This window comes from Halichoerus grypus, chromosome 1, assembly GCF_964656455.1.
Source record: "Halichoerus grypus chromosome 1, mHalGry1.hap1.1, whole genome shotgun sequence".
In the NCBI taxonomy this organism is placed as follows: domain Eukaryota; kingdom Metazoa; phylum Chordata; class Mammalia; order Carnivora; family Phocidae; genus Halichoerus; species Halichoerus grypus.
The window spans coordinates 1478202-1501743 of NC_135712.1; the positions used below are offsets into that span (position 1 = coordinate 1478202).

The following is a 23542-nucleotide window of genomic DNA, read 5'->3' on the forward strand; positions in this document are numbered from 1 at the left end:
AGAAAGAGAGAGAGAGAGCACATGCGAGCAGGAGGAAGGGCAGAGGGAGAGGGAGAGAGAGAGAGAATCTCCAGCAGATTCAGATTCCCCGCCAGGCACAAAGCCTGAAGCCAGGCTCGGTCTCGCGACCTGGAGATCATGACCTGAGCTGAGCTGAAACTAAGAGTGTGAGGCTCAACTGACGGAGCCGCCCAGGTGCCCTGAGACTGATAATCTTTAAAGGCAGAAGGGATACTAACACGTAATATATGCTGCTTAATACAAGTCACAGTGAATTCACACACACTGGAGCACCCAGTGAACACAACTCATTATATACAGGGGCTCAAGTGCTACATCTGGTGATGCTCTCAATCTCTCAAGATGCTGGCCCCAAAATGCAGCCTATTTGAGAACGGTTTTCCTACAGAAGAAAAAGATTCTAGAATGCATGAAGAAGACATTTTGACATTCGTCCCCATACAATGGGACTAATACAAACCATGTGAATTAGAGCAAGTTCCCAGAAAAAAATTATTCTTGTAGGTTTCAATATTTTCCCCAACTTAAATGTTTAGTGATGAGGGGCCATGGAAAAAATAGTGGCAATCCTAAATTTAGGGTATTTGATCAAAATTTCTTACAGTTTCTGCTTTGTCTTACTTTTCCACTGCTTGTCTTAAGGACATCCTGCTTCTTAGTGCTGAACTAGGGAACAACCGCAGCCTGAGGCGAGGGTCCGTCACAGCGGCACTGAAGACGCGCATCCCCTGGGGATGGTGCTGTTTGTCCCAGATGCACACAGAGGCACAGTGCCCCTGAAGTCGACACATCACGATGCCCTCGCTGCTCCCAGACACAGAGCTCTGAGGGTCATAAGCATCTTTGTAGACTCAGCAAGATGCTGTCATCCTAAGACTGATATTCCAAAATTGGTTTCTTCTTCTTTTCCTGGGGAAGCCACACTGAGAACTGGCTCACCTCATTCCCTGACGGGTTGATGGACTCTGGCCACAGAATACCCCAAGGATGCTGGCGTAGTGACAACTGGGTCCTGGTCCTAGCAGTGGGTGGGCAGGAAGGAGACGCCCAGGGAGAGAGAGGCTCCCTGGACAGCAGGTGAGTCCCCTCGCAGAAGCATCTTTGCACCGAAGACACATTCTATTAGGTACCTGACCCCATACGAGGACGGCAACAACACACCCCAAAGCCGGTGGTTTGTGATTTTTACAGTCACAGACAACTTTTAAGTCTGGTGTTAAGAAAAAAACATAGATTTTAATGTATTAAAACATCAAGTTGAATTAGAGGCTGAAATTACCTGGTACTGAATGCAAAGAAGTTGTTCTCCGTGTTTTTAAAAGCAATCTTAACAATGGCTGCCACAGCCTTACTTTCTACAGCTTGAAAGTAGTTTTAAGGTGAGAAAAGTTATGAATGAAGAATGGCAGCAAGGGAGAAGTCATCACAAGGCATCTGTCTCAGGAGGAAAGATCTTTGATACCCAAAGCTACAAACTTCTAAGGCTTCATAAATATCTTCCTAAAAATACACTTGGAACACTGAAGCTAAAATGACTTCTGTATAGGTCTTTTAAGACCTATCTGTTTAAACTAGCCCCCAAATCTGTGAGATGCCAACATACAAAGCAGAGGCACTTCAGAAGGGCTGCTGGGAAGCAGCATCAACCAGACCGGCTCCTAAAGCCGTCTGCCCCAGAAAAGCGTCTCCGCGTCGCATCGCATGTGAGGTCCAGCACTTCACATATGAGAGTAAAAGCGAAACGAGTTACCTTTCCTTTCAGAGCGTTTCCTGCACCTCCTTTTATACCGACGCCCCGCGATGCTGAAGAAGGTCCCCGTGGTCAAAGTCCCGGCAATGAGCGAGGCCATACAGACGCGCGAGGCCAGCCCCGGCCAGCCCCAGCCCCTTCCAGGCCCCCGAGCATCCCGGCCCCCAGCCGACTCGGGGAGGCAGCCCGTCCTCTGTCCCGGGCTCATTTTGCTCAAACCGCAGCATCAGGGCTTTGCCCGCACCACGATGCCTTCAGAGCACACCACCCAGCAGTGACGTGTGACAGTTAGCCCTCCGCGCACTCCCGGACACAAGCCCACGGGACGGAACGAAAGACGTGCTGTGACTCCTCCCAGGGGAACGGGAATCCCCACAGAAACATACCAAGTCCTGCCTTAAACAGGCTGCGTCACCTTTAAAATATTTTGACAGAGCGTCCACAACAAAGAGGTGACGTATCAGGAAAAGAGCACAGCGCACAAAAAAACGCTGCGGAAAGCCGGGGGCTACCCCAGCGCACAATGCAGAGGCTCAGCAGGCGAGCCGCCACCGGGACCGCACGGAAGTGCCCGTGCACCGTGCGGGCGCCCAGAGGAGCCCCGAGACGCGGAGCACCACCTGCCCCCCGTCAGGGGCCGCGCCTCCTCCCTCCTAGCACGCCAGACGGCCCACGTGCTGCTGTCTCCTCCGCTGGGGTACAGCTCCCCAGGTGGGCAGACACTGAGCCTTCACGGTGTCCCCCGAGCCCAGGGGACTGTGTCCAGGACCCAGCATTTAGGGCTGACACAGCACAACCCGCAGCCCTCAACCTCAACACACACGGATCAGGCCCCAGGGGGACACTATCCCAGATCCCAACTCTGTGTCCTTGGAACAAAAGCCCTGCCGATCGGGGCTGTCCCGGGAGGAACCAGGATGGGGGAAGGACGTCGGTGGAAGAGCACTGGGTGAAAGAAAAGACAATTAAGTCACCCAACTCTTCTCTTGATGTGAAGCAATCATCTTGTAGAACAAAGTCCCTTTCCAGCAGCGCCCAGCACCTGTCGGCCCACATGTGCCTCCAAAGGCACACACGCTAACGCGGGACCCAGCACAGGCGCACAGGGTGCCCGGGGAGCAGCTCCCACACGAAGCAGTCCCTGCGTCCCCTACATTTGTGTGTGGGCATGCCCAGACGCACTCGGTGTAACTCATGAGCTATGCCGGCAACCAGAATCACGAGTTCCACTCTTTACAAAATTATTCATATGATTTAACTAAATTTTCAAAGTATTAAATTAAAAATTCAGCTTTCTTTAAATAATTTTGACTAAAACATTTGGTATTAACTGTAATTTATATTATGTAACTTACTTGTAATAGATAATTTTGAAAAGACATTTTCTGAAAACATGAAAAAATTAGTGTTTTGCTTTGTTGTTTAGTAAAATTTGCATTTTTGACAGAAATATATTCAAATTTCATATATTTTAAACTTAATTATGTATTTTATTTTTAATCTTTTGGTCCAGGACCAGATATAAGTGTTTCAGACTTTGTGGCCATTTGTCTCTGTTGCTTACAAACTCATGGAGGTGGTCACGGCCTTGGGGTGGGGGCCAGGAGAGAAGCTTCTGGCAAACGGTTTCCCCTGCGCGTGGGGCAGATTCTTCTGGGAAGCAGAGAACTCCTTCGTTCCCAAAGCCACCTCGGCTTGTGAGCTGGGTTTGGGTGACACTGCACGGTGGCAGGCCGGCCTCCAGGTGGTCAGCACTCAGGGAGGAAGGGGAAGGTGCAGCCGCAGAGTGGAGACACTGGAAGGAAGCTGGGAGCAGCACAAAGAAAGGGCAGCCTGAAATCTGGGGAGGGGACCTGGGACATCAGGTCTGGGCACTGTCCGTGGTCACGTGCTGTCGGTTCCCACGGCGAGTGCGCAGGACCAGCGCATGGCTGGTGGGGCTGCTGTGGCCGCCAGGCGGGAGACGCCCCTCACTGCCCCCTGTGCATTTCTCGTGCCCACAAAGCCTGGCCTAACATATCCAAGACAGCCTAGTTTGGAAAAAGCAGCACTTGGACAACATCAAACAACCCCCCTTTCTCCAGTCAGACATCACATGCTTCAGAGCTTCAGGCGACAAGCGGCCTTGGAGAAAACCTCTGCCAGCACCATGGCCCTGGCCGGCACTCCTGCCGGCTGCCACTCGGGGCTGGGGCTCGGAACCTCTGCTGAGTTCAGACGCACAGTATACTCCCAACAGAGGAATTCAAGAGCAACCCAGGGGAATGAGAACGAAGAAACCACAGAGGAAACCCTGAAGGAAGACATAAACATTCTTCAATTATTTTAAACAATAAACAAAAAAATTTCTTTGGACCTTATTTTATAATATAAAGTTACTTATTGTATTTAAAATCTGTTTGGGTATTTCCATGGGTTTCTCTATTAATTATTCCCTTGCCACACATCGAGACAAGTTAGGTAACCCTGAAAATGGCCACGCACCGTGACTGACCAGACCGGAGACGCTGAGGATGAGCCAGAAGCTCAAACCCCAGAGCACATGAATGGACTCGTCTGAGAAGAGCAGTGAGAATGTCACAGTCTCCCGCCCCTCTGAGGACACACCGGCGCAGGCGGGACTCCACGGCCATGGGGACTGGCCCGGGGGTCTCCTAATGGGGACCGAACCGAGGAAGCAACAATTTGAGAACAGAGCCAGAACTTGTGGAACTCTCTTATCCAGGAGAAAGAGCTTAATACTGCCAGAATCTTGAGCAGTCCAGATCAAATCAAACACAGATTTTTTTTTTTTTTTAAAGGTGAATGATAAAAAGCTGTCTGGATACTAGATTCCTTATGATGAGAATATCTGGGGAAATAATGCTCAAGGAAGTCAGGTAAAAACAAGGAGCATCTCCCCAGCTATTAGAGACACTGACATTTTTAATGTTTTCTCTCTCTGCATTATGGTTTTCATTTGAATTTGGTCTCTCCAGAAGCTGAGCTCAGTGGTGGGCCCCAACCTGCCCAACGCACAGCCCTGGTGAGGCCAGCTCGGGGCCAGAACAAACCTGCACAGGCTTCCTCTCTGTGCCCTGGAAATGAGAAAATTTTAATTTCTCTATCTCCATCATAACCCTGACCTAAAAGAGACAAAACATTTTATACCACAACACACAATTTATAAAAACTATATTCATAAAAAGAAAAACTTGCCTATACTCCTATATCTAAAGTTCCTACAGTACCAATCAGAGGGATCTAAAACCATAAAGCCGGGAAGTCGAGGGCTAGTGTGAAGGGCTGCCTGCACCGACCCGAAGGCTCCCAGCGAGCGCGGGGCCAGAAGGACACTGTGCGGGTGCACGTCAAGGATCCATGACACAACCACAGAAACCTAATCCATGTGTAGCTTCTCGGGAACCTAGCCAAGTGGAAATACACCAAAACCACAATCCAAGAGATACGCGATCATTAAAAATTAACTTGGAAATTATAGTTAACGTGGTGAAAAACACAACGGTGAGTTTGCCAGGAAACCCTCTGCTGGTTCCAACTCTGCACACAAAACTGTCTCTGTGTCCTAGTGTCCTGCTGTCCTGGGTTAGGTGCGCCATGTTCTAACTGCTTTCTTAGAGGCTGTATTTGTTTATTTGGCACACATTCATTACTGGGAAAATCATATTAACTATATTTTGTTTTTCTTGCTGCTCTGGCATATGGGGGACTTAAGAGACCCCGGGGAGAGCCTGCCCCTCCCAGGGCTCAGCCAGGAGTGTACCCTTCTTATGCAAACAACCCCCTCACTTGCTCTTGTAACTCTCACATCAAGCCCAGTGTTGCCCTTGCTCTAAATCATTCCAGGGCAGCCAGAAACCAAGGATAGCCCAGAGCCTGCCATAGTTACTCAAACTGCCAATCCTAAGCTGCTTCCCTGCCCTGCCTTGCCCTTGCTGTGGAAACCCGAAGAAGGCTCAGGCCTACGAAGGCCTTCCCATTGCTCCTTTCTGCCTCCAGACCAAGACCCGTGCTCCCCGTGTGGCCCTGCGTGGCCCTGCGTGGCTCGGCCCCTCCTCTAGGGAAATGTGAGGAGTCAAGTTTTGTCTCAATGGCACTGGCCTCCCTCCCCATGATGTCATAAACTACCATCCCATGGGGACAAGTGAGACAGCAGTACCGTCTCAAGACTGGCTTGGTTGGACAATACCAAGTCTACTTAATTTCCTTTTAACTAAAGGGCATGTATAGGCTATAAAACAAAAGGCCAGCTCATTTCCTGACCGCCGCGTAGTGCGGCCTTATCTGATCCCTGCTCTGCGCTCATATAAAACGCTGGATAAAATGGCAGTTACCTGCACTCTCCCACCACCTCACACACTCATCATCGTTCCCTCATCACAGGACACAACCCAGGGCAGAGCAGGTCTTCCTGACATGATAAGCGCTGTATCTTCTGCTTTCTTGAAAGCCAGAGAAGCTGAGAATCCGCGAGCATGACGAGGCACACGGTAGCCCAGCGGCGGGGGGCCTGTACTGCCGCCTGAGGACAGGCCCCCTCGGGATGCTCCCAGAGTCGACATGAGGTCCCAGCTCCGCGCCTCTCACTTGTTTCTTCCTTCTTCCCAATTCTTTCTACCTTTAGGATCATTTAAGAAAAGCATAAAAATCGGGAAATCGGAGGAGGAGCCGAACCATAAGGGACTATGGACTCTGAGAAACTGAGGGTTCTAGAGGGGAGGGGAGTGGGAGGATGGGTGAGCCTGGTGATGGGTATTGAGGAGGGCACGTACTGCATGGAGCACTGGGTGTTATACACAAACAATGAATCGTGGAACACTACATCAAAAACTAATCATGTAATGTATGGTGATTAACATAATAAAATTAAAAAGAAAAAGAAAAAGAAAAGCATAAAAATAGAATGCCTGCATTCATGAGAATCAAGAAATTCACAGCAGAACAGCAATGATTTAGTGCACCAGATAATGGTCTCTGCAATGATTAAACTGACAGTTTATAATTTAAAGAAATACTTTGAAGATCTTTTCTCCAACTCTAAAAGTACATCCATCTCTGACTTCAGCTGCCATATCTTTGCAAGTTAATAGCTACTGAATTCTAGGAGAAATGTCATAAATAGCCATACACCATTTAGGATCTGACATTCCTGGTACCTCATTAATTTTATTTTTATCTATGTCCTCAGGGTAAAGACTCCAAAATTTAATGTTCCTAGAATATTAATTTATGAAAAAAACTCTTAAAAGCTATTTTTCTCTTAGAGGGAAAAAAAAAAGTTTATTCCATTGAGTCCATTATTAATTATTATGTAGAATCAACACATGGGAAATTGCAGCACTACTTAATATTAAAGTGCCTCAGAATGATCTGTTAATAAGAAAAACAGCAAATATTCATTCATTCATTCATTCATTCATTCAACTAAGAGTGAGCACCTGCTAAGTGAGGGCCAGGATTGAGCCAGCGCTGGGGATACACCAGGGGACAGAAGGAATTCTGCTCTACAGAGGGCAAGAGAGACAGGCCACCGAACGGCCTCGTATGTCAGAAGAGGTGGGTGTTACCCCAGAAGGTGACTGGGGGCAGGAGGGCAGCAGGGGGCGTGCTTTCGGGTCTTGAGGAAGACGACAGTGAAGCACACACATGAAGGCACCGAGGAACCAGGATGAGGCACCTGGAACAGAGTGTCTGAGAAGCACAGGCAAAGACTCTGTGGTAGCGCCCGGCACGGCCCAGGAACAGCCAGGAGGCCGGGCTGGCAGAGGACCCTGGGCCAGTGCAAGGACCTGGCAGTCCTTCTGCCCAGGAGTCTTAGCCTAGTCCTGGCCTCCAGCTGCCGGTGAAGAACAGATGTGGGGCGAGGGCCGGTGCAGACACACCCGATGGCTCAGGGCACGTGACGGCAGAGGCAGGAAACAACCAACCTGGAAGCACGCGAAGGGACAGCAGAAAGGTGGCCCAGAGGGGGACAGAAGACACTGGATGGCCACGGCTTGTGGCCTGAGAGCCTGGAGAGATAGGAAGACTGCGGCTGGGGTCAGAACCAGGGGTCCGGTTTGCCGTCTGAAGTCAGAGGCACTCCGGATGCCCAGGAGGAGACGCTGGGCAGACCCAGGGTCCGAGGCCGACAGAGGTGCACGTGGGAGAGACGCCAAGTCAGGAGTATAGACAGAGCCCAGGAGAAGCCAGCACTGAGCCAGGAAGGGCAGCGCTGCTGGCAGCTGATGGGACGGGAGCTTGTGAGGGAGCAGCGACCAAGGCAGAGTCTGGAGGATGAGTTCACCAATCAACTGTCACCTGCCAGACACCACACGCGGACCAGCTCACTTACGGCTCACCAAATGTCAGCCTCTGAAATGACTGCACAAGACGCAGCCTGGAAATGGCCACCATTTGTTTTACAACCATTAAGGATGTCACTCAAGTCTTTGGGAGTGGAGTTGTGCAGTGTACAACCCATACAGCTGTACAGTGTGGCCATGATTACAGCACAGTGGGAACCAGCACAAAGCCCAAAGCAGGTCTCTCTGGTCAAAGGCCCACGCTACCTCCCACTAGCCAGGGAACCTTGGGCAAGTTCTTAGCCTTGTGGTGCCTCAGATTCCTCGGTGATGGCACATGCCCCAGGCTCTGTGGGGGGAGTCAAGTGAAGACAGGGTGCAGGACACGGTGCCCACCTGGGCTCTAGCTGCTATCATATCATCAGCACCACCGCTTTATGAAAAGGAGCCCTCCCGCCACAGGGGCAGAGCAGCTGATCCAAGGTCACACGCTGGGGTAAAGCGGCAGAACGCAGTTCAGAATCCAGGACACTTGGAACTTGGGGTCCGAGCTCTTCACTCCTCTACAGTGCTGCCCAGTTAAAGCAAAAACATGACCGCTCAATTTTACTGTTTTATATGTTACGATTCCTCACAATTTTAAGTCAAAAGAACATACACATATTTCCTTAAATTAACACATCTCTATTTCCTATATGAAGATGGGTTCATCAACAGATGGGGATAAGTGTAGTTTATGTCTACTTGCAAAATTCCTCCACTCAATTAAGATAATAAATTCAATTAAGCTTTTTCCATTTTCTTTTAAGGTAACTCTATCAAGGAATTTTAAATTAAAATCAAAATCTACATTACTCAAGTATAGCAGATGTTGGACTTGGCAGGGGAAAAAAAAAAAAAGGCACTTAAATTGAAGGCCCTAAAATTAGCTCCAAAAGCCTAAAGCAACCTAAAGCTAAGGAAACAGCCACAGATGGTGGCCCGTGGGTGGCCCGGGTGGCCCGTGGATGCTGGCAACAGGGAACTCAAATCCAGTAGGCCCAGGGCTACCAGGGAGAGCTCTGAACTCTTGCTATATACCGAAGAAAAGTTTGAAAGAAATGCTATGATCAAGTCTAAACATAAATTTGAAACTAAACTGGGGTATGCAATTGATGGCCATGGTTTAAATAGATATTTCTTTAAACATGAGTTTTTGAAGCACCCTTTAAAAATAATGCTTATTATTACCGAATATTAACAAAACACAAACCTTTTGAAATATAAAGTAAAACTGGAAAAGTGACTTTACTCAATCTGGAATAGAAAACCTCTGGCCAACTCCATGTATTTATAAATGATGTCGGGCTGTTTTTAACTTGGATATGTGTAGATGAAAGAAGCAACATAAACGTAGTATGGACAAGGGATGTACAATATGGACACAAGTGTTCCATCTGACTGAAAACTCAAACAAGAGTAAATGGAGAAGAAGAAAACAGTTATAAGGGGATTAGAGACATGACGGCCTGGACCCACGGAGCGCAGAGCCCAAGGCACACAATCTGTGGGTCCAAAGACTGGAACACCCAAACCAAGAAAATACTCGTTATGATGCAAGAAAAAATCCCAGGAAATAAAAATCCAAATCAGCCACTGGGACAGACACCCACGTGCATGGAAAAGGTGATAAAAAGCAAAGAAAACTCACGTTTTTCTTGGCAATACTACTGAAATCCATGAATAGCGGGACGCGGAGCGCGCTCTGCATCCTGTCACATGGAAACAATGTCCCGGGATGCCACCATCAGACCAGCCGCGCTGGGGCCATGAAGGAACAAGACCCCCGGGTGGGCAGGAGGGAGGAACAGGGGGCTCCACGTCTTGACCGCAGTGGGGGGTTTACTCACCATACACACTTGTCAGAACGTATCACACTGAACACTTAAAAGAGGTGGGTTTTTTTGTATGTAAATCATCCCTCAATAAATCCAGCTTAAGAACACAAAAATCACGGTCTCTATTGAGATAAAAGAGAAAATACACAGATTTCAGGAAGAAGGAATGAATGTATTCCAACAAACAGAATGAACGAGCCGGACAAGACTGAGAGTACAGCGAGCACGTCGTTCCTCTCCCAACACGGAAACAACACGAAGCTCCACGGCCGGCAGCCACGCCCAGACTAGCCCGTCGGCGCCCGCGGCCACCGTGGCCAGCCCCGCTGCACAGAACGGAGACTGGGCGGGGAGGCCGAGCGCGGTGCCCAGGGAGGGCCACGGCCCTCCCCGCTCTGCTCCACCGGCCCAGCCAACGTGAGCATCGGGAGAAGGAAACACGGGACAGAAAAGGCACTATCCCACTATAAAGTAAGTGTGGCACGGCGTTCCACCATGAGTAGAGTGAGCTAAGAGAGGAGTCATTCTAACATTTTCCTGTGTGCACGCGGCAGGGAGGGCACGGGGACGGCGAGAAGGAAGTATGATCATACACGTTTTACTTGGCTCTGTAACGAACATTCACTCACTGTAATGATAGAAACACCACTGACCCATGGTTACAGAACAGAAAATGAAGTCTCCTGCGTTGATTATGTGCAAGAAGGAAAGAGGGAGAGAACCAGACCTGCCAGAAGCTGAGCAGCAGAGTGAGAAGGAGGTGACGAGCAGGGCAGGTGTCTGCATGCAGCCTGACACGGCGGGCCGCCGGGAGACCGCCCGAGCTCCAGGGGAAAGAGTAAGGTAACCAGCAGAAGAGCTCGGCTGCCAGTCCGGGCTGCCTGGCCTCATGCTCCTCGCCTTTACCGGGATGCGACACGAGTCAGACCCTCGTGTTCTCAGTGTCCCTTGTGACGACAGCTGGCCACGTGACAGTCCTAGACAATGAGATACAAATGAAAGTATGATGGAGTCTTCTGGAATGCCCTGATGAACAGGACAGACATGCCTGACCCTTTCCAGTTATTCCTGCTTGAATACAGATGTGATGGCTGGAACTGCAGCAACCACACTACAACCATGAGGGAAAGGTTAGGAGAACCGCTGAGACACGGACCCAGACCTCTGACATGGTTGTGCTCTCAACCAACTCTAGCAAAAACCTACCTTTGCATTCCTTACTATGAAATAAATGAATAAATCCCCACTAGCTGAAGACACTGTTCTGGGACTTTCAGCCAAAAGCACTCCTAAACAATACAAGGAAAGGCCAAAAAAGCGTGAAGTGAACTCAAGCTGCTGCTATCTGAACTGAACATCAACAGATAACGTCTAAAATATATAAATCACAAACCAGCATAGTTATTACTTAGAAACTAAAGTACGGCAGGGACTGCCATCTTCACCCCAACACCCACTCCTCCCGCCCTCCGTGAGGCAGAGCACCCACGTGGCCAGCCACCAAGAAAGACATTCCCAGCCCCCCTGACTGGTTGTGTCCACTGGGATGAACACAGAAGTGTCACGTGGAAGCTTCTGGGAACCTCCTCGAGAAACGGCATACACACACCCTTTGTCGCAGCGTCTCCGTCCCAGGCCCCCCCAGCGGGTGAGCTCACGTGTGACAGGTCACGCACAGAGCAGAGTTGGGCCTAGACAGCTAGGACCTCATTCCAGCCCTGCCTGGGGAGCCCCTTGCACTGCGTCTCTGTCACGGGGAGCAGGTCCTAACACCGGCCAACCCAGAAATACAAATATACACAACTTTTTAAAAACATCAGCGCTGCCTCAGAGAAAGGTGAAGGCCACGGATGACTGATTTTCATCAAAAGCCTAAATTACGTGACCTGCCTATGAAGGCACCACTTGGATAAAAACTGAAATAAAACACAGGTCTTGCCTCGCCCCTGCTGGACAGGCATCCACCCAGGTCCGGCCCTGCCCCTCCACACTCCTACCCTCTCCCACCCCTCTACTCCCCCCACCACGCCCCCCCCCACAGTCACAGACCCTCGGCACACCCACACCACGGGGCTGCTGGAGTCGCCCCCACCGCACCCCTGCTCAGCAGCGCCCCACCCCGTGCCCACTGCCCTGGGGAAACAGCACTGTACCTTTCCAGAGTCGGTTCCATCCCCCATCCCGGGCCCTCCAAAGCAGCTCTGCAGTGAGCGAGAGACCCCTGCCCCCCTCCTGAGGCGCCCAGAAGGGAAGCCGCCCTCCGTCCTCCCCTGCCAGGGCACACCCGAGCTCCAGCCCCCGGATCCCAGAACCAGGAGGGAGGCCTGCGGAGCCCGGGTTTCTGCGCGGGGCTGCACTGGGGGCGCCCAGCACCTACCAGAACCTCCACATGGGAGCGGGGCTGGCACGGGGCCCAGAGCCCATCAACTCGCCTTCCCTCCACAGAGCGGCAGCCGCCCACAGGGTGCTGGTTCTTCTACAAGTCCCGCACTGGGAAAGCCTTCGCAGAAAACAGAAGGAAATCACGGGAGAGTACCAGACCTTCCTGCATCTACAAATGAATCTCCGCCAGGCTCTTTTACGTATATATCACTGTTAAGTACCTGGATCCACAATTTCCTATCAGTCACGCCCAGAGCACACAACAGTGAGAAGAAAATTGCCAACTAACTTTGAACCACTACAGGGGTCTATGGTTTTCCACCCAATAATGTGCAGGCAATTGAACTTCCATCTTTTCGAGCCATACTTTTGCGGTTAATGATGTATTTTTTTGGTCCATTTGGAAACTTAAATCCACAGCACATAAAAACTGGGAATACAAGCACTTTTTAGAAATTTTTCGAACTTGATACTGTTTAAACCAAGTTTTACTCAGATTTTTCCATTTTTCGGATGGAAAACAGTCCAGAATCACGACTCCCTGCTCCACCCCATCGAGCAGCTCCTGCAGCCCCAGAGGGTGGCTGGCCTCGCCTGCACCTGCCGGCCTGCTGCTGCCCGAGGGGTCTGGAGAAAAGAAGCCAGGGGAGGGCCGCGCCTCACTGTGGTGCGCTGGCCCCCCGCTGGCTCCGCACTCAGATGCCACCCCCCTGGGGGGCTGCCACCCCTCTCTCGGGGGTCCCTCCCCAACACCGTCTGCTCCCACCAGGTGTCAGCTCCACGGGGGCCATCTATCCTGTCCCACCGTCATCCCAAGGGCCTCTGTCAGCATCTGCCTGCACGTTTGTTGGCTAAACGAAGTGAGTCCAGGGTGCGATGCAGATAGGTCTCTAACACTGCTGTGGGTTCCATAAACTACAACTCCTAGACCAACAAACCCCAGAGCTCTGGGACTCGTTGCTGCAAACACTGACCCCATCTAGTCGCACCTTCCTACATCCCTTCCCCTGAGACTGGGTTGCCTGTAGCTTTGACTGGGATTCTCTGTGCTGCAGCCTGGGCTGAGGAGAGAGAGGTGCCTGCCTTATGCAGAACACCCAGAGCCTGGGGAACCTGCTCACACGTGGGAGCAGGCACCAGGGCAGGGACCAGCAGGAGGCACCACAGAGCCCCCGAGAGTCCCGTGGGCCCTGTGCCTCCTGGCGGTTCTGCCTCGCCCACCCCGTCCACCAGCTGCTGGGGCGGGCCGGTCTTACTGCCCTGCTGGGCACCAGCCCTTATCAGGCTGCGGGATGGACAGTGGCAAGACTGTCATGCATGGCCTGCTGTGTGTGGGCAGATGTCCCCCAACCCCATCCTGCCCCCACCTAGTCCACTACGGCTGCTGGTCTTGAACGTCGAGGCATCTTGGAGGGGAGCACGCTGCTCCCAGGACCCCTGTGGAATGTGAGGGGATGGCAGTGGAGTGGGGGCGTCACCCAAGGCCCCCAAATCCTGCCCCCGCTGTCACCTGCACCATCACCAGTGTCTTCGTCGATCGAGCAGACTCACGTCATGCTCAGCACACCATGCCTCTTCCAATCTAACAAAACAGCCCTTCTGGTCTCGGCCACTGCCCTACGGCCCCACTGTGAGTCGGGTTTCGCTAGCTTCCGCGTCCCAGCATTTTGCCCCCTCGGAGCCACTTTTCCTAGTTGGTCCCATTTGGTCTTTTCCCCTAAGTCACTGCTTCCTGTAGGTCACCTGCACTTCTTTGCCTTTTTATGGCGCTAGGGTCCCAGGACCCCGGGACGCTGTCAGGAGCGTCTCTGTGAGCTAAGCCTTGGAGCCGGGGCATGGCGAGGCACTGAGGACAGGTGGCCCCGCTCTCTGGCTCACACACATCCTGGCTGAGGCACCGTGTCTGAAGACACGGCCACGGTGCAGTCTTCCTGGGGCCGATGAGTGCCGGCAGAAGTGGAGCCCAGACAAGGAAGCCCGGGCAGGGCCCCCATGCAGCAAGCTCACCCCTTCCAGCAAGTCTGCAAACCTTTCTGTGAAGAGCCAGACGGCAGATATTTCAGTCCCTGTGCCCACATACAGTCGCTGTTGCATATTCTGTTTCTGCTTGCTTGGTTTCCAATTCCTGAAAGAGGCGAAAGCCATTCTTTGCTTCAGACTCAGACTCAGAATCCACCTGGCCACCTGCAGGGGAGGCCTCTGCCCAGCCTTTCGGGGTACACAGCTGCCACCTACAGGCCTGGGCTCAGCTCTCTGGCATGTTGCCCGCAGGCACCAGGCGGGCTTGAGGACAAAGATGCCAACTTAATCCTCACCTTCACGTGTCCATCATAGGCTGATGGGCTCTGGCCTCTGGTAGGCTGCCCACGCTTGCCAAATGAATGAGCACATTTTACACGTTTATGAGCCACGCAGATTGCATCTTCTGCGAAAAAACTGTGCAAGTGCTTTGCACCTAATTCCACCGCACTGTCTTGTCCTTATTCACTTGTGGGAATCTTCATGTATTATAGACTCTGGAAATAAAGCCAGGCCTCTGTCAACTAAGCGTCCCCGTCAAGGACCAGCCCCGGTCAGGGACGCTACTCCGTCAGGGACGCTACTCGGTCAGGTACCCGCCCCATCAGGTACCCGTGTAGCAAATTCTTTACCAGTCTGTGTGGAACTGGCACCCCACCCTCTGGTGTCTACACCCCGTATAATCCCCCCCTTGACAGAGGGTGGAGCTATGAATCTGATGAATACAATGCAACATAAAGCAAAGGTGAAGGGATTTTCCAAGACAAAATAAGGTCCCCAATCGGCTGACTTTGAGTCCTGGGTGGACCCGTCCTAATCAGGTAAGCCCTTAAAGGACAGAAGAAATCAGTGATAAGGAGCAGAAGAGACACTCCCACAGCCTGGACAAGGTCAACTGCATGTTGTGGAGAGGACCACTCAGGAGCACCCCCCAGCGCCCAACCACAGCAGCCATTCTCACGTGTTAAGACACAAGATACAGGGCGCCTGGGTGGCTCAGTCGTTAAGCATCTGCCTTCGGCTCAGGTCATGACCCCGGGGTCCTGGGATTAAGCCCCACATCGGGCTCCCTGCTCCATGGGAAGCCTGCTTCTCCCTCTCCCTGCCGATCACCCTGCTTGTGCTCTGTCTCTCTCTCTCTCTCTCCCTCTCTCTCTCTGTGTCAAATAAATAAAAGAATAAAATCTAAAGACAAAAGAAACAACTTCATCTCTTTAAGGAAGGCAACAGCAGTGAGCATGTGTGAACTAAACGTGAAGCAGCACGCTGCAGGGCCGCCGCCAGGGCCCAGAGGGGCTCTAGAGAATCCGCAGGGCAGAGTGCGGCGTCGGGGGGGGGGGCGGTGTGCTCCCCAGCAAAGACTCGTTTCAGCCAAAAGCTTTAGCTTTCCTACTTTTCTTTTCCAACCCACCCTGAAAAAGGAAAGTTATCACACATCAGACTACTTGTTGCCAAAATTAGCTTTCATTTTATGAAAGAAATACAAAGTTTCTACTCTGCAGCTAGAACATCTACTGCGGGAGAACCCGTGGAAGGAGAGGTCGTTCTCCCTGTTGCTGCGTCTGTCGGCAATGGCTAGGCCTTTAATTCTGCTCTCCCGGCATGTGCTTCGGACCTCATCATTGTTTGTATGCCTTTAAGGAGAATTTATTTCTACAAAGGATTATAAATAATTCACTTCCCCAGTGCACGCTTGTGTGAGATAAAAATACTTGCCATTTCACGTACAAGGCAAGCGAACACAGGGGCTCACGGCCACGGCACGAGATGCAGGTGGTCACAGACCGCGTGGCACCAGCGACACGAACGGACAGTGTCTCTCGCAGAGTCGGCCGGCTCTGCGCCACTCACCACCTTCCAATACACTCGAGTTACAGAGACACTGGTTTCATACCACTAATCCAGCTAACAGAAGAGCGGGGCTGAAGGAAACCCCACCCCACCGGCACGGCAAAGCTAGGCGACCTTCATTTCACCCTTTCCATACTCTCAGGGCTCCTGTGCTAGAAGCGGGGGGGGGGGGGGGGGGGGGGGCATCGGTTAAAGATCGAGCAAACCCTCCTTTAAGGGTCTCCCTGGGAGCTGGTCTCCTTAGGTTCCTGACACGTACAGACTGGGAAACGGCAGGCAGATGTGGGCGCGCCTGCACTCCCCAGAGATGGTGGGCACCCCTGTCCCCACCGTGAGCTCCGCACCTGCTCCCTCTGTGGTTGCCCCAGAGCCCGGGCCCCTGTCAGCCTCTGCAGAATGGGTGAACGAGCACAGGCACATCAAGCAGCCCTCTGCCGACGCGTCCTCATGCTTCTTCCCCACAGCAGGACTTCCTTGAATTAGTCACTCCACAGGCCATAAATTAACCCTACACAGTACGAACTTTACCGGGACTTCAGTTTGCCTCGACTTCTCTCAAAAGCAGATGCTGAATCATGTAATAGTCACCAGTTAAGTACTAAGTAAATTTTCTTTTAATCGCCTCAAAAGAACTAACGTACAGTAGAAAGCTTTACAGCAAGTCCAGCTCCACGCCCGGCGCGTGGGGGAGACGGGAAGCCGGGCGGCTCTGGGCCACACGGCCGCTGGGGGGCAGCACTACACCAACCGGGAGCCGCGGCGGGGCCATGAGACTGAGAGAATTAACAGTAACAAACAATCTGTGCTGGAAGTTACTAATAAAACACACTTGAAAAGGCAAACAGCCTTAATTAATCAGTTTACATCAAGCAAAAGGTATTTTTAATCAGTCAAGTGTTAGCAGGTTTTTGCAGGTTTTTACCTTACCTTTAGATTTGTTTAGTGTCTATGTTTGCTCGGACCCTGGGCAGAGCTTCCCTGGGTGCGGGCAGGGCTGAGTGACCCCGAGAACATGGGCGCGCTCAGCACGTCTCCTTCAGTCACTCCATAAGCTCACCGTGCCCAGCTGGAGAGACTTCACTCTGTGTAACAGAAAGATCCAATTACTTTGCCTTTTCAACACTTCAGATGTGAATTCTAATAATAAATACTGTTAATTAAAAGTCCTCTTTCTAAATACAAGCTTAAATCATTTTTAATGTACTCTTATGCTTTTCTAAAGCAGATACACAACAACGAGTCACACCTTCACCCCCACGGTCACAAGAGGCAGGTGCGCACGCACTCCCCATCGGACCTCTGCTCACCAACATACGAATGCAAACACGCACCAACCCCCATGCTGAGGAATGAGGCCTCCGGTGAAACCCCGTGTGTACCTAGCATCTTCGGTAAGATAAAACGCCACATGCACGCGTGTGGCACGCGCCCAGGCATGGTACAGACAGACCTCAGAAATGCACGGATGCAGGCCCCCCTGCCCCTTCTGCCCGGGCTCAGAAGATGCAGGCCGTGCATGTCTGCAGCCAGAGCATGTGGAACATCTCCAGGCCACTTCCTCAGCATAGAAATGTCTTCTACTCACAACTCATTAAAGAGAGTATTTCAACATGCTTATATACTGACAAAACCTAAATATGCAATGTTAACATTTTCTTTTAGAAAAACAAACCAATATCCACATGAAGGGAAAGTCTAGAGTGGGGCTTCTCCAGTGCAGAGCTGCCTGCTCGCATCTACAGGGAAGAATGAGCGGGTCCCTGAGTGGGCGCCCAGAAGACTGGCAGCGAGTATAGACAGGTGCATCTCTGAACTTGGAGGGGCCCCTAACTGTGCAGACTCAGTCCAGTCACTACGAACCTCCTTGGGGCCACCTGCCCCAGCTGCAGGTCCTCAGGGGTTAGAAGTGACCAGTCTCTAAGCCCCTCCACATCTCAGCTGTGACTCACTTTAATTCATATGTAACGTGTGTCAGCAGGCCTGCGAGGACAGGTCTAAGATATGGTCCCCATGTCCTGTGCGGCTGTCACCTGGTCTAACTGGGACTGATGACAATGACCTATTAGCCTGGGATTACAGGTCACACAGCCGTCGGGTTCAGCACAGAGGCTTCCGGGCCACGCACACAGGTCTGTGCACACCGTCACTGACCCCATTAGCGCCCCAGCAGTCCCATCTCCACACCCAGCTGAGGAGAATAAAGGAAGTGGCACTGCCGTGGCCCCCCCACTCCTCAACGCCCCCCCATCAGTAATCTTGCCGGCCGTTCCTGCCCTGGTTGGAGGGCGTGCAGGAGACACAGCGAGCCCCCTTAACAAATAACAAAGAACAGGACCCGGAGCCTCCTGCAATCCAAGGAGGAAGGACGATGTGTGAAAGAGGTCAAATGTCACTGTACCAACCGAGGTCCACAGACGGCATAGAGAAAGGGCGACAGCAGGGAGAACACGGCCACGACTCACAGAACCGGGTTCTAGTGCCCACACTGCGACCCGCTGGCCCAGAGAGAGGGCGGAAGTCCGAGCCCTGATGTCTGCTGGAGGGACCATGCCCGGGACAGCCCCGCATGGCTGCCCCAGGGGAGCCGGAATCGCGGGGGGCTGGGTTCTGCAAAGTCTAAACAGGAAGAACCAGAATGGGGTGATGGGAGCTGCCGCACACCCAGGGGGCCGTAGGGCTGTGGGTGCAGACGGCAAGAGGGGGCCCTGGGAGGCCGCCTGGCTCTAGCTGCAGGGCCAAGTGCCTCCAGGAGTGTGCGGCCTCCAGGTCCTGCACAGCCACGCGGAGGACGGGCGCCACGTGTGCAGTGCGAGGACCGAATGGAGTCGCAGATGCAGAGAGCTTGGCCCAGTGACCGTGAAGTCTCAGCAGGAGTGCGACGGGGAGTGGGCAAAGACGGAGAAGGCTGTGGTCACGGGGGCAGTAGAGGACAGCAGCTGACGGACAGCAGGGAGCAGCGCCACGGACACACGGAAGCCTCTGCCCCGAGCGGATGCGCCCCAGGGCTGGTCGGGCAGAGCCCACGGCCACCCGCAGCGCCACGCACCCTGGGACTAACAGCCAGAGGGCAACAGAAAAGTCTCTATGTTTGGAAGTTGGGCAGTATTCCTCTAAGTTGTCCACAGATAAAAGGAAATAATCACAGTAGAAACTAGAAAATACTTAAAGGCAAGAGAGATTACATAGGGAAGTGTGCGCACGCAGGTAAGGCAGCGCCCCCGCGGTAAACGTGCAGCTCACGCTCACGCTTTCAGAAGACGGGGTGGGGGGAGTCAATGAATGCCCACCTCAGTAAGTCAGTACAAGGAGAACAAAATAAGCCCAAGAAAATGGGAGGGGAAAAAGGGAGAAATTAAACCTGCATTAATCACACATACTAGCGGGCACACAAAGACTCTGTTCAGGCTAATCCCAACAAGCAGAGGAGAAAAGGCCCACATCAGCCTGCACTGGAAACAGGGCAGTGGAGAGCCGGGTGCCCACCTTTATGTGACACCCCTGCCATCGAGTGATGTGGGCCCTTCAGGGCGTCCCTGAGAGTCTCAGCAGGCCCTGGGACCACCATGATGGGTCGGGTGGAAGCAGAAAAGTCGCTGCGTGGGGCCCACGCCTTCGGGGGCTGCCAGCTCGGAAGACTCTGCAGGAAGCCGGTTCCATGGCTGAGACCATCCAGCTGTGAGTCCACGCAGAGAGACAGAGCCCAGGTCAGCCCCAGGCAGGTGCCCACCATGTCGCTCAGGAAGCCTCCTCAGACAAGATGTGCAAGATGCTGACAAGAACTATGAACCCCAGCTGAGCGCTGGGACCAACGCTGCAGACACACGGCCACCTGCAGTCACCCGAGGGACCCTGCAGAGGTCCCAGTCCCACAGAGCACAGACAAACCGTCCCCTTTACACCCTGCTCCAATCCCTGCCCCACAAGATCACCCGCAAAACCAAACTGGTTGTTCCAGGCCACTAAGTTGTGCCTTATTTGGGGGGGAGGGGGGTGTGTTAGGCAACAAGAGATACCAGAACAGAATTATCACTCCAAATTCTCACAACATAAAAATATAATAAGAAGGTATTAGGAACTTCATTTCAAAAATTTTGTAAACTTAGGTACAATGAGCAAATTCTAAGAAAAATACAATTTATCGAAACTGACTCAGGAAGAAATAGAAAATCTGACTAAACTACAAAGAACAAGAATCAGGAAACAAAAATCATGTACAAACTATCAGCCAAACTGACCCATCGACGCAGATGTAAAAATCCTAAAGAAAACGTCAGCAAACTCAATCCAACAATCTTTTTAAAAGACATATGACCCAGTTGGATTTACTCCGGGAACGTAAAAATGAATCATGTATGGAAATCAACCGACGTAACCTGCCACACTAACAAACCCAGAGAGCCGCGGAGTAGAGCCGTGACGCCGCTGACGTGGGGTCCAGCCACAGGTGACACAGAGTCTGACTGTCGGGACGCGCACTTCCGCGGCCGGACGGGGAGGCTCTGACTTACAGTGTCTGTTCTGTCTACGCTCCTGGATGACGGTGAGGAACGTGTAAGGAAAATCATCCTCCCACACACGCACTCTTCTGCAGGAACGATACAACTCACAACAAACACGCACTGGGAAACACACGGGCAACGGGACCCGGAAACAGCCCACGGTGGCCGCCGCTTTTACAGAGGCCGGTCCAGCACGGTGGAGCCAAGCAGTGGCTACGCCGTCGCCGATGTGCAGCGAGGGACTGACCGACGCCCCCGCCAGCCAGCCGTCTGCAGCAGGAAAGGCGGGAGCTTCTGCACCAGCGGTGCCAACCCCTAAAGCCTGGGGCGGGACCAGGCGAGGCAGCCCGGAGCTCTCACGCTTCCCGCAGAAACGAAGAGAGAAACCCAGGACGGAGGAGCTTTCCAGGCCAGGAACGAGTTAGCAAAGCAGGGCTGAGTTCCAATCAGCCCCCTTCTCAATCTGCCAGGAGCCACCCCCAGAAACAGGCGGGGCCTGGGGTGGCCCGAGAACCTGGACGGGGCGTGCAGGCAGTGTGGGACCCCCACCGCGGTGGCTCTGGGGCCTCCAGCTCCGGCCACGCTCAAGGGCAGTGGCCCAGCTCAGCCCACCCCACCAGCTTTCTGGAGCCTTCTCCCAGTGACTGCTCCTGGGCTTCCCTGAAAACAGGGTGACCCCGAATTAGCTGAGCTGGAGGGTCTCTACAGCGGGCGTGTATCCAACTACCTGCTGACACCACTCAAACACCACGGTGATGCTCAGGAAATGGGGCTCACAGAGGACTTCAGTGCCCAGTGCCAATAGCACGTACAGGACTAGTCCTACTAAAATACACGCATCACTCAGGACTCAGCGGGTCTGCTGTGCCGGTAACAACCGTGCTGATTAAATAAAACCACCGCATTTCCTTTTAAAGTGATATTTATCATCATAATTTAATTAGACCGTGGAAATTAGGGCTTTGCTCTACCAAAAGATAAGTACCCTCATTTTCCACCTTGCAGATGCGTAACAGGAGTATACAGTCACACAGAGATGTTCAGCTGAGTAGATTCTCCTGTTTAGAGACACCAATTATTTCAAGATACAAAGGCTTGATATGCTCAAGACAAGTGAAGTAAATAAGCAGTCCACGGAAGGATGCTAAGACAAAGAAGCGTTCTTCCTAATTTTCGATAGCATCTTCCATTTTAAGTGCTTAGTCAGTCCTAAGAATTGGTACCCCCAAGAGAAGGACCGGAAGCCGGTGGGAACGGAGAGCAGGGCCACAAGCGGGGCCCGAGTCATGAGCCCGGTGGCTCCAGAAGGACACAGCAGCGCTCCTCAGCTGAGAGGAGCCCACAGAAGGCCTGTCAAGATGCCTCTGGTAAGGAGGAGGGTGGGAGGCCCCTCGGCAGAAGGCACTGAACTCTTTGGTAAGAGCGGTCCGATCTGTCTTCAGAAGGATAGCTCTGCTGGCCCCGTGGACCATGGCTGGAGGGCCGAGCCTGGAGGCCGGGAGGACAGCCAGGGACAGAGGGATGACAACGGGGCGAGCACCACCAGCAGGTGACTCCAAGGGTCCTGACTCTGTCAAAGGGGTGGATGGAATTTTCAATAAACAACATGAGAAAATTGAAAGAAAAGAGGAAATTTTAAAAGATAGGTGTTTTTCAATTGTCCTCAACTATAAAAACCTTCAAAGTATATTAATTATAGCCATTGATATTTCAACATCTACAATGACCAAACCGTCCCTGGCTACCTGACGCTTCAGAAGGATAAAGTCAATTCTATGTTAGGAACTACTCCAGGGAGAGGTAAGATCTTTACGTGGTAAAGTAATAACGGACGCTGAAGATGCAAGAACCCTGCCGTAGGAGACTAAATCCGCAGAGCGGTGCACTGGGCATGAGCGCACAGTCAGGAACTTAGCACTTACTAAAGAGGCTGGGAGGAGGGCACAGGCCCCCCTTTCATTTGCTGCTTCTAGAAAGGAAGAGAAATGCAAGAGGAAATAGCGCTCTAGTCCAGAGGTCCTGGTTTAATTTAAAAATTTTTTATATGATTTAAATTCCATTTAGGAAGTGGTTTGCAGAGCACATTCTGTTCTGTGACACTGGAGAACCACACCTCTTCCCTGCTCCTGAGCAGGGTCCAGCTCAGTTGGAGGAAACGCGCTCTATCCCCGGGGCAGAGCGTGGGATCCGCCCCAGTCTGGAAGCCTCGACTCAACACTGGGACCCCCACTTAGACCACGAAGCTTCTGCGCTCTTCATTCTATTTCCCCAGCATTTTGGTCTTAACAGAACAACCAAAATGGACCTTGTCACTCTTCTACTTACTAAATTCAATATATTCCATTTTTTTAGCAAGTAAGAATAACATATTTTGCCTCATTAGAAAGATTACTTTAGAATAAACCATGATAGATACAGCGCAGATGAATCTCTACATAATAACGGTGAGTGAAACAAGCCACACAAAAAAAGTGCCTACTGTCTGACCCTATTTATATAAAACTCTAGAAAATGCAAAGGGATCTATCACGACAGCAAGGAGAGGAGTGGTGGTCGGGGGTGGGAGAGGAGGGGGGGACAGGGGACCTTCAAAGGCGATGGGCACGTTCACCATCTTCACTGCGGCAACGATCTCACCGGTGTCTCAAAACATACCAAGTTGCACATGTTAAAATATGTGCCGTGTTTTGGCATGTCAGTTATACCTCAAAAAAGCTGGCTTTAAAAAAGACTACTTTGTTTTATATTCTAAAACCCCTCATCTTATTTTTTGAAGTGAATTAGCAAACATTATTGAAAATATTTTTGTGACCTGAGGGAAAACATTATTTTTTTAAACTCTGAATAATCTCATGTTTT

The 23542-nt window shown here is 51.9% G+C and overlaps 1 protein-coding gene across 5 annotated transcripts in view; it reads right to left on the minus strand.

The window, feature by feature from the left end:
• ADARB1 (adenosine deaminase RNA specific B1) overlaps positions 1-23542 on the minus strand; it is a 129963-nt gene that overhangs the window by 57029 nt on the left and 49392 nt on the right. For 3 of the 5 annotated variants that reach the window (XM_036073268.2, XM_036073267.2, XM_036073266.2), the window contains exon 2: positions 17112-17266. The exons of 1 other annotated variant lie outside the window; for it this stretch is intronic. The gene's annotated coding sequence lies outside the window, so the exon portion shown is untranslated. Of the gene's footprint in view, positions 1-12309; positions 12433-14343; positions 14440-17111; positions 17267-23542 lie in introns of all 5 variants that reach the window. One more of the 5 variants, XM_078066242.1, reaches the window with a different exon arrangement.